Source organism: Microplitis demolitor, chromosome 9 (genome assembly GCF_026212275.2).
Source record: "Microplitis demolitor isolate Queensland-Clemson2020A chromosome 9, iyMicDemo2.1a, whole genome shotgun sequence".
NCBI classification, from domain to species: Eukaryota; Metazoa; Arthropoda; class Insecta; order Hymenoptera; family Braconidae; genus Microplitis; species Microplitis demolitor.
In genome coordinates, this window is record NC_068553.1 from 8,426,697 (window position 1) to 8,438,952 (window position 12,256).

The 12,256-nt window shown below is 26.9% G+C and overlaps 1 protein-coding gene across 3 annotated transcripts in view; it reads left to right on the forward strand.

Annotated features, from left to right (window-relative positions):
• The window catches only part of LOC103576305 (protein kinase C and casein kinase substrate in neurons protein 2), a 160,070-nt gene that overhangs the window by 11,672 nt on the left and 136,142 nt on the right, over nt 1-12,256 (forward strand). The gene's annotated exons all lie outside the window — the stretch shown is intronic.

Here is a 12,256-nt window from a genome sequence, read left to right on the forward strand (position 1 = left end):
TAGCATTATTTAAAGAAAAAATAAAAATAACGATAACTCAACTTGAAATTAACTTATTTTGCTAGTATTGTCATATAGTTAGTGTTTACTGGCTGAAAAGTAATATTGAAATTTTACCCGTTACGGGTCTCGATCCCACGACCTTCGTGTTATAAAGCACGTCCGCTGTCCACTAGGCTGACCTGTCTCGTTCAATTGACGAAGATTTTTAACATTTTTTAAAAACTCAGGGTTGTAAAAAATAGAATATTATTGGAATTCAATTTAGATTTGATCGATAGATTTTTTTTAATAATGCATGAAAAGAATTCTGGTTATAAATTACAAGCAAATTGAACACTTAAATTAATCTTGATCATTAATTAAAAAAATAAAAAATGCAATTGTATTGATTACCATTATTGATTTCGCAAAAATTTATTGATTCAATTCTTCAATTAATTAAAAAATAAAATTTAATTAAATCTATTTTAATTATTTTTTTGAAAAAAAAATTAATTTCAATTATTAACTGAATCAATAATTATAAATTAAAATTATTTTAATTATTGATAAAAAAAAGCAATAATTGTAACAACTAAATATTAGACGATAATGAGTTACATCTATTTGAATCACTCAGTATAGACTCAAAAAGATTACAAATTTATAGCAGAGCAGCGAAATTCAATAAAAACTATTTACTTCTGAGATTTATAAAACTATAAAAATCAATAGTTCGACAGTAAAATTAACTTTAATTAACAATACTGAAAATTATGAATCAATAAAATTTTATTGTAGAAATAAATAAAATTGTGTGTTTCGTTTTAGAGAAATTTGTTATTGAAAAAAAGAAATTCTTTTGTAATTTAGAACACCGAGTTAAAAAAGATCATATAATATCTATCATTGAAATTCAAAAATTAACTTTTTTTTACTATAAATCAAGTGAAGATGATAATTCACGTATAGTGTACAGGAAACTTTGTATGTGATAATTTGAAATTATTAAAAAATAACTTTTAGGTATGTAATAATTTATTCGTAAAGAAATTTTATTTTCTTGTAATTAGTAAGTTAATAAATTGGAGATAATTAACGAAATAAAATAATTTTACTATTTTAATAATAAATCTATCGACGTTTTAATCATTAAATTTATGTTGTTATTCATGTTCTTGCAGGATTATAATTTCGTATGAGTATAAATCCGTATAAATATACCCAACCATACAAACTCATAAGCACTCTTGTAAGTACATGCATGGTCGATTCAGTGACGTAAAAATGGTTGAGCATGACCAGTCTTGACCAACACCATGCATGAATTGTGTACGACTATACAAAGTCATACGTAGTCATGCAAGCTCATAAATGATCATATAACGTACGGAAAAAATAATTGTGAATGATCAAGCTTGATCAAGTCTGATTATGCACTCATACAAAGCTATACACGGTCATGTAGGCTGGAGTTCAATCATTCTGGCCGCTCGAAAATAGATATGGCTAGTCATGTATGATCAAGAATGATCATGGATGTCCATTCAGAGCCATGCGCAGTCGTGCATGATGGTCTTGACTGGGTTAAGTATTATTATGCATGATCAGGCTTGACCAAGCATGAATCGTGCAAATTCATGCATTACGGTATATCACTATTCATGATTGAAATATATGGTTGAGTAGGACTTTGCACGACTTTGCATGATTCATGCATGTCAATGCCTGATTCATCCACGATCTACATGATTCATATATCATCTTGCTTGATTCATGCTCGATCAAGCACGGTCTTGCATGTTGATTTTTTCCCGAGATAATAAAAGAAATACTTTTGAAATATAAAATAGCTGTGAAATTTACAAGTTATGTTATTTGCATTAAAATACAACTGACGAAATTGGATTATAGTAGGAAATGAATAAGTTATCAGGAATGGAAACCATATTTTCAAAATTTTTTGATTCTATTAAAACTTTCAAGGCTAACAAATTATTAGATGACGCAGTCAAAACGGAAAATTTAAGATCATAGATTAAAGCTTATTAGACAAGCTTTTAGATACTTTTTACAGTAAATGTCTATATTAGTTTTAAAATTATGTGAACTTAAAAGTGGATAAAAACTCGATTTTTCGGAAAATCGTAGTAATTCTAAACAACTATAACTTCTAAACTAATCAACCGATTTAGCCAATCTTCGAACTTAACCGTGATAATTACACTTGGAATAAGTGAGGAAAATTTTATCAGGATCTGTTAAAAATTGTAGGCGCAATCGTGGCCTCAAAAGTCGGTTCTATCCGATATATATATATATATATATATATATATATATATATATATATATATATATATATATATATATATATATATATATATATATAAATTTTTCAACGAATGGTATTTTTGAACGCTACTCAATCAATTATGATAGGTTATGGCAAAATCCCTTGAAAAATCGACCATTAGGACAAATAAAATACCTAGATTTTTAAAAATATCTACCTAAAAATAATTTTCAAAAAGTAATTGTTATAATTGTTGAGAAATTTACGTATTGTTGAAAAATTACTATTATAACAATAATTTTGAAATGTATGTTTGTTACGTTAAAAAAAAAGCAAATGATTTTAATTTTAATAAATATTTTGCATTATTTTCCAGTTAAAATCTATGTATTTTTAAAATTTGATTTTAATATTAGCGGTCTTATTAATCTAATCATCGTGGAAAAAGTACAATTTCCGAATAATTGTGTTACTGATATAAGGTACAAACTAAACATCGTTTTTTTTCGATGTTCCCGCATGAAAAAACTTTATGTATGAAAAAATATATTTTAAAATATATGAATATTATAATGTGATATATTGTACCATATATAAAATAATATTCATATTTTTGCTGTATTAACATATGATAATGTATGGAAAAAAAAATATATTTCAGCAATATATTAATTATGTATTTATCAATATAACTTTTTTTTTATGTATGTTTGATATATATTATGGTGAATCGTTTTTAGGTAGATTTTTCTAAAATCTAACTTTTGTATTTGTCCTCATGGTTGATTTTTCTAGGAATTTTGTCATAATCTATCATTATTGGTTGAGTAGAGTTCAAAATTACTACTCGTTAAAAAATTTATATATGTATGTTCATATATATATATAATGTAACCAATTTTGTCATCACGATTACGCCCACAATTCTTATTGGATCCTATTGAAATGTTTCACACTTATTTTATAGACGATTATCACGGTTAAGTTCGAAGATGGGCTGAATCGGTCGATTAGTTCAAAACTTATGGCTGTTTGAAATTTTCACGATTTTTCGAAAAAACCAATTTTTATTCACTGTTAAAGTTCATATAACTTTAAAACTAAAACTGATAGACAATTTTCGTAAAAAGTATTTTAAAGCTTGTTTAATAAGCTTTAATTCTTGACCTTAAACTTTATGTTTTGACCATTTCTTCCAATAATTTGATAGTCTCGAATGTTTAGATAGAATCAAAAAATTTAGAAAAAATGGTTTTCATTCCGGATAACTTATGTATTTCCCATGATAATCCAATTTCGTCAGTTTTATTTTATTGTCAACAAAATAAGCTTTAAATTTCACAGCTACTTTACATTTTAAATGTATTTTTTGTTTTGCTTATGATATTTCAAATGTACCTCGACGCCCTATGATTATTATTGGTCTTGTCATGGCGTTAGCAACCACAGTTCTTATTGAATCTTAATGAATGTTTCACTATTTATTCTATAGGCGATTATCTTGATCAAGTTCGAAGATGGGCTGGATCGGTCAATTAATTTAGAAGTTATGGCTGTTTGAAATATTCACGATTTTTCGAAAAAAATCAATTTTTATTCTCTGTTAAAGTTCATATAACTTTAAAACTAAAAATGATAGACAATTTCCGTAAAAAGTATCTTAAGGCTTATTTAATAAGCTTCAATTTTTCACCTTAAACTTTATTTTTTGACTATTTCTTCCAATAATTTAATATTCTTAAAGAATCAGATGGAATTAAAAAATTTGGAAAAAATGTTCTTTATTCCGCATAACTTATGTATTTTCCATTATACTCTAATTCCGTTAGTTACATTTTGTTGTAAATAAAATAATCTGTAAATTTTACTACTATTTTTTATTTTCAAAGTATATATTTTATTACTTATGATGTTTCAAACGTACCTGTAAGCCTTATAATTATAACTGGTCTTGTTATCACGATAGCACCTACAATTCTTATCAGATCCTAATGAAATTTTTTACACTTAATCTATAGACGATTATCACAGTTAAGTTCGGAGATGGACTAAAACCTTCGATTGGTTTAGAAATGATTGCTGTTTGAAATTTTTACAATTTTTCGAAAAAATTAGTTTTTATTCTCTGTTAAAGCTCATATAATTTTAAAACTAAAATAGATAGACAATTCCCATCAAAAGCACCTTAAAGCTTGTGTAATAACCTTTAAATTTTAACCTTAAACTTTGTGTCTTTGAGTATTTCTTCCAATAATTTGATAGTCTTGAAAGTTTTGACATTATGAAGAAAATTAGAAAATATGGCTTTTATCCCGAATAACTTATGCATTTCCCATGATAATCTAATTCCATAAGTTGTATTCTGTTGTGAACAAAATTATTTGTAAGCATTACAGCTATTTTATATTTTTAAAGTTATATATATATATATATATATATATATATATATATATATGGGGATATGGCGGAGCGAATCAACAGTGCCTCTATACCAGTGTCATATGCCTGTTTAACCTCTCTTGTATTTATATTTATTAACAATAGATAAATATCAATTGTAACTGTTATTGATTTATTTGTTTATTAATCTATTATCACTCTCTACTCATTTCATAAGAAATCTTTGATCTTTATAATAAAGTTTTAATTTTTAAATATCAAAATATTTGCCTGCACCGTTTTTGATAAATAATTTATTAATTTTGGTTGTTTATAATATATATTTAAAATTAAAATAATTAACAAAAATATGAGTTAATTTTTTTTTGAAATACATTTGTTTGTTATGTATTAAATTTTTTCAATATGGATATGAATAAGACGTGGATTAACGCAATTGCAGATAACCCTCTAAAAAATACTGATTGAAAAGAATTGAGAAGCGGTCACTCCGTGCAAACTGTATATTTATATATACAAACAAAAGAATTAAAATTATTAAAAAGAATTCGAATTTCATCATTTTTAATTCTTTTTAATCAATATATTTAAACAAGGAACAGGAAGAACTAAGAGTTGGAATGTCCCAGATCTCAGTTTAGCAGTCGTCAGGATTATTTAATCAACAGAAAACATCAATTGGATAATCTGAGTAGTGCTCTCAAGCTATTAGAATATTTATAGGATTAAATTTATGGAATTCAGATTTTTTTAACTTCCCGCTAAGAAAATCGACGATTTTCAAAAATTTCAGGAAGTTATTGTTTTCACCCCGATTTTCGAAAATCGAGTTTTCATCAGATGTCGACGTTTTGAGGTCCTAGGACGCTATTCTGACAATTTTCAGAATGATGTCCGAGTGTGTGTGTGTGTATGTGTGTGTGTATGTACGTATGTAAACTCTTTATATCTTTTTAACTAATAAACCAATTTGGATGGTTAAGGCGGCAATCGAAAGAGCTTTTTTCCCATCAACTTTCCTAAAAATTTTAGATCATTTGATCAAGTAGACTGAAAAATTTTGCGAATTACAAAAAAAAAAAAAAATTTTATTTTTTTAGTTTTTTAGTGATTTCTCAGAAACGACTGGAATGATGGACTTCAAAATCTAATAAGCTCTAGAATTTGATGAAACGCGTCGATTGACGCCTTAGCCATCTCAATCGGTTAATTTGTTCGAGAGATGTTGCGGGAGAAAGAATCGCTAAAAAACAGTTATTTGCGAATTATCTTTGAAATTACTCAACCAAACAATTCCCAAATCCGATCAGCTCTAGAAATCAATAAAATACGTCGACTGCCGCCTTAATCATCAAAATCGGTTCATTCGTTCGCGAGATATCATTGGAGAAAGAAATGGTGAAAAACGGGCTAAACCGCTAAACCGATCGATTTCAAATTTTAATCAGCTCTAGAATTCAACGAAACGCGCCGATTGCTAGCTTAAACTACAAAATCGATTTATTAGTTCGAAAGATATTGGCGTTGAAAAATTAAAAAAAATAACATTTTATGCTATTTTCAATATTTTTCTCGGGAATTTAATATTTTATTGTTTCTGATATGAGTCAAAACTTATTTAAATCTTGATTTTGATCCCTGACATTGATTTCTGCTTTAATACACTGATTTTATTGAACATAATCGGAGATTAAATTTTAAAACCGCTTCTTTATGAATGATTTTCGATTCTTAAATTTTCAAACTTCAGTAAAAAACGTAATTTATTAGAGCTTGAAAAGATCATAAAAAAACAACGGCATGTAATAGTATTTTCGAGCTCGAAAATACATCCGCACTAATGTTTTCGAGCTCCCTGAGCTCGAAAACAGCGGGAAGTTTTGGGGCTGGCCCGCACGGCCAACCAACCCCTAAAATTTTTTTTTAATTTTTTTGTTTTGGCTTGAAAAAGATCTATTTGAATCTGTATAGATCGGAATGAATTTCTACAAATTTGATTGCAAATTCCAATAGATCGACTTATTTAAGTACCGCAAGATGGAAGGTGGAGAGAATGTTTTTTGTACTAAAAATTACATTAATCTTTAAAACATTTTACTATCAATAAAATAATAATGATAATAAATATATTAAAATACTAGCTCTATTATTATTATTAAAAATATGAAACAATATTATTATTATTATTATTATTATTATTATTATTATAATTATTGCGATCGACTTATTCAAGAAAGACACATTTACATTTGAAAGTATGATTTACTTTCGAAAAATCTACCTTCCATTTCTGCTGCCGAATGGCCTTTTTTTATATTGATATATTATATTAAAAATAGTATATTAAATAATACATAGTATGATGTATTTTTTTTTGTATATGTTTCCCAGTACATTGCAAAATACATAGTACTCCATATATTTTACAATATATAACGTCCAATATGTTGAAAAATATATGATACTATACATATTTTCCGTCATATGGTGTGTTACATAATAACAACGATACATTTTAGCTTGTAATTTTTATTAATATATATAAGGTTTATTGTATTATACTTTATAAATTACATATATACCATTTATCTATGTTAAAAATATATTGGGCATTATATGAGAGAATATACATATAGAAAAATATGAAACATTATATAAACAGAGATATATTATTAAAAATACATAATTCAATACATGTAAAAAACCTATATTTATGATTATAGATATTTTTGCCACCATATATTTATTACATACTCACCATATATATTTCATATATGTTTAACAATATATAGCTTTTTCATGCGGGTTTTTACTCAACAATCGATTAAACGTAATTTATTATTGAGAAAATCGATTATCCCAATATCGATTTATTTTTCCAACATCGCCCATATCTATTCTCTTTTTACTGGCACTGTCTTGCCCTTATAACTATTTACTTTGCGCCCTCTCGATAGTCTTCGAAAAATTGCCTTCCCTACTTTACTTGTGAATCGGTCTGCTAGACGAGCCCTTTAAATTAGCGCGCCTGGCGACAAGCCGATAGAATAGTTGACGCGTACGGGGTACTCTAGGTAATTGATCAATCGCGGGAAGTCAAGTTGATTCAAATTTAAATATTTGAATTTTACCCCGGTACAACATACACAAATCTTGACATAGGTTTCTTGTTACACGATCTTGCGAAAGACACATATTAGTTCAGTCGAAATAAAGATTTTTGTTGGTCAAAATTCCTAGCCGCCTAACTTTTTCACAGAATGATTCTGAATATGCTAAAAGTACGACAACCGAAAAAATCCAACAAAAAAATGTTTTGCAAATATGTTTTTTCATAACAAAGTGGTCGAGATTCCGATTTTACGCAAATATTTAACAAACTATAGCACATGGATAAAAAAAAACAATATAATTTAACGAAAAAAAAATTATGAATAAAATAAGCCTATTTTTAGCTCGTAGGAACTTTAAGTTCCTACGAGCTGTACTTTATAACTTATTTAAATGTTGATTAATTTTCTTGTCAACTTGATGTTATTTTTTATACATCAGCTGTTCCGACGCCGAAACATGCCGAAGTATGACGAAGCATGTTGAAGTTGCGCGCGTGCTCGTTTAGGAAATTCAAAATCTGAAAAGATACTAGTTATTTTCTTGCTGAAAGACATTTATATTTTATTTAACGAAAAAATTAAATAGTAATTTAATTTTTATACTTATAAAAAATAATTGAATGGATCAATACTTACCTTAAGTGATTTTCAACAACATTTGAAATTAAATAAATTAATTAAATTTTAATTTAATGTATGTTTATTATGACACTAGGACAGAGTAATTCGAAATAAATTATTTTCAGCTTACGCACAAACGTCCTTACGTGTATAATTATATTACATTAATACTTTAGTTGTAAAAAATAATTTTATGAAAATATTAAAAATTTTATGATATTAAAATAGTTAGACAATCGATTTTAATAAAAAATAACATAAATTACGGAAAAAAACATTTATATAATTTTCAATATTGTTAAAAAACATTCAAGGTAAGAATTGATCCATTTAATTATTTTTTATAGGTATAAAAATTAAATTTCATTTTAATTTTTTCTTTAAATAAAATATATATGTCTTTCAGCAAGAAAGTAAAAAAGTAATTTTTCAGATTTTGAATTTCCTAATCGAGCGCAGCTTCGACATGTTTCGTTATGCTTCGGCAAGTTTCGGCATCGGAATTGCTAGTGTTAAAAAAATAACATCGAGTTGACGAGAAAATTAATTAACATTTAAATAATTTACAAATTACAGCTCGTAGAAACTTAGAAATAGGCTCATTTTGTTCATTTTTTTTTTGCTCATAACTTCTGTGATAAGGGTCCAAAGTGAAACTTCTTTTTGTCAGAATTCTTATTTTTTGACAGAAATCGAATTATTTGTGGCTTTAATTAATTCTTACGAATTTTAACGTTTTTATAAATTTTGTAATGTAAATATTTTATTAGTTTAGTTAAAAGTAGAGTGTCGTCACCATTAAATCATTTTGAAGCTTCAGAATTGAATGAACATTTCGAAAAAATAGTAAGATACCATCCGCCCTGTGATATTGCTTTTCTTGATTTGTTACCTCGACAGTATTGTAGACAAGTAAACTGTACCTTTGAATAGAAGATTATTGATATTGTTGACGTAACCAAAATATTAAAACTAACATTACCAAAATCTAAAGGTAAGAGTCCGGATGGACTCTCTCCCTCAATTGAAGATGGTTAAGAGATCATATACCGCCAATTACGGTCTATTTGACTCATCTGTTTAATCGCTTGCTTAAATATGGGTCTTTCCCAGATCTTTGGAAAATGGTTTACATCATCCCTTTAAACAAAGTTACACCACCAAAATCACCATCGAATACTCAACTAGTAGCTAATTTATCTCATTTAAGTAAAGCTTTTGAAAGATTGGTAGCAAATCAGGTGGTAAATTATTTAGAAGAGAATGAACTATTAGACAAACATCAATCAGGTTTCAGAAAGTATCACAGTACACAATCTGCTCTCTTTCAATTCACTGATGATATTAGAAATGCTATGGATAGAGGTGAATTTACACTCATTGTATTATTTGATTTAAGTAAAGCTTTCGATTTTGTTGACTCTTAAGTAATATTAAAAAATATGTTCGAATTGGGCTTCTCTATAAATACTATTACTTGGTTTTACTCATATTTGTCTAAGCGATCTCAATCAATAATTGATGACAATAATTTACCACTTGAATTTCTTGAAACATCATCTGGAGTAATCTTATTTCTTATAGTGATAAATTTGGTAGTACGTAGGAATATATATTATAAATATGGATTGTTTGCAGACGATAAATATATTTACTTGCATTTTATGGTTAGTAATATATATAGTGCGGTTGATTTAGTTACTAAGGACGCACAAGCCATATCCGATTGGGCTATTGAACATAGCCTGGTTGTAAATCTTAAGAAAATAAAAGCTATGATCATAGGAACAAACAGTAAACTGAAACAAATTGATTGGACCACTCTTCCACCCATTATTATTGATGATATTGAACTACCCAATGTAAATTCAACTAAATGCCTTGGACTCCATATAAATAATGATCTCTCCTGGAATAATCATATCTCACATACTATTAAAAAGATCAACCTAATATTATATTGTCTGAAAATTCAGAAAAACAATTATACTACTGATATTAAAAAATTATTGGTTCTGACTACTATTTTACCATTAATAGATTACTGCTCTGTTATTCTCATTGATTCTAATGCAGATAATGATTTGAAATTACAACGTGCCTTAAATAATGCAATAAGATTCATCTTTGATTTACGGCGCGATGAGCATATTACACCTTATAGATTAGAAATAAAATGGTTGTCAATCAAATCTAGAAGATTGTATTTTGTAGCTACATATTTTTATAAATTGTTAAATATTGGTAAGCCTAGTTATTTGAGAGAAATCGCGTTACTAAAACCGAAAGGGCGTATCTCAAAATATACGCCCTTTTGGTTCTGCAGAACCAAAAGGGCGTATAAAATTTTTTTTTTGCTCCAATCAATTTAAAAATATTGAAAACATTAAAATCTATGGAAAAAACGAAAAAAAAAAAATTTTTGTTTTATGCCCTTTTGGTTTTAAGCAAAAAATCTTTTTAAAGTCATAAGGGCGTATCCTATTTTTTCGGTTTATTATTAATTATAGATCAGAGTAAGAAAAAAAATTGCAAGGGTAATAAAAATTATCACTCCACAACTTAATTTATCTGAACAAATATTTATTTAAATAAAAAACCAAATTTCTTTATTTAATCTTGATCGAATCTTGTCACAATTTTTTTAATTCAACAATTGATGTAAAAAATATGTATAATTCGAGAACGAAAAAAATTCATCTAAAAAATTCTAAATTCTATGAGTGCTGTGAAATTTAATTTAATCAAATTAAAGAAATGCACATTTAGATTGTTCAATTTTTCAAAGGTGCATTTTTTCATTTTTCAATCAAGGTTTCATTTTCTATTTCCTGTTTTTTTTTTCTTTTTATTTTCAAAAATCAATTGCCGTTGTTCTTGAGAATTGTTATGGTTTTAGAATACCAATATATCGAAGCAAGTTTAATGACCTAAATCATTTTTGTGCATCAGGCACCGTCCCACAAAAATATTATCAATATTATTAAAGATTAATTTTCAGCGATGGTAATAGTTTATAAATTTTTTTATTATTGTCAAGTTATGTTCTAAAAAAAATTAAAAAAATTTTTTTCATACTCTTAGCTACAGATGATTCTGACGATGGAGATGGTATAGGACTAAAACCCTGATGAATTTATTTTTTTTCTATTTTTTATTTGTTCTTTCACTTAAATAAATATTTGTCCATATAAATTAAAGTGTGGAGTGATAATTTTTATTACCCTGGCAATTTTTTTTCTTACTCTTACCTATTATTGATAATAAATCGAAAAAACAGGATACGCCCTTATGATTTTAAAAAAATTTTTTCTTAAAACCAAAAAGGCGTAAAACAAAAAAAAAATTTCTTTCGTTTTTTCAATAGATTCTAATGTTGTCAACATTTTTACATTGATTGGAGCAAAAAAGTTTTTTTATACGCCCTTTTGGTTCTGCAGAACCAAAAGGGCGTATATTTTGAGATACGCCCTTATGGTTTTAGTAACACGAAATGTTCTTAGAAGGTGAATCTAGAAGATCGGAGAAAATTGCAATTAAAAACAACAATGTGAATTATTTAATCCCTAAGTTCTCAACATCACATCTAGAATATTCTTTTGTAATATCTGCGATACGATTGTGGCAAAAATTACCAGCCGAAGTATTAGATGTAAGTTCTTTGGAACTATTTAAAAAGAATATGTTTGAATATTTATTATTAATTGATCTCTGATTCTAAGTCACGTCTGTCCACAAGTGCAATGTTATTTAAAGCAAAACTAAGAATTAAAAATTATTAGATTTTTGTTATAGGTTGATATTACAAATAGGTCTTATTTAAAATTTATTTGTATCTTCTTCTATT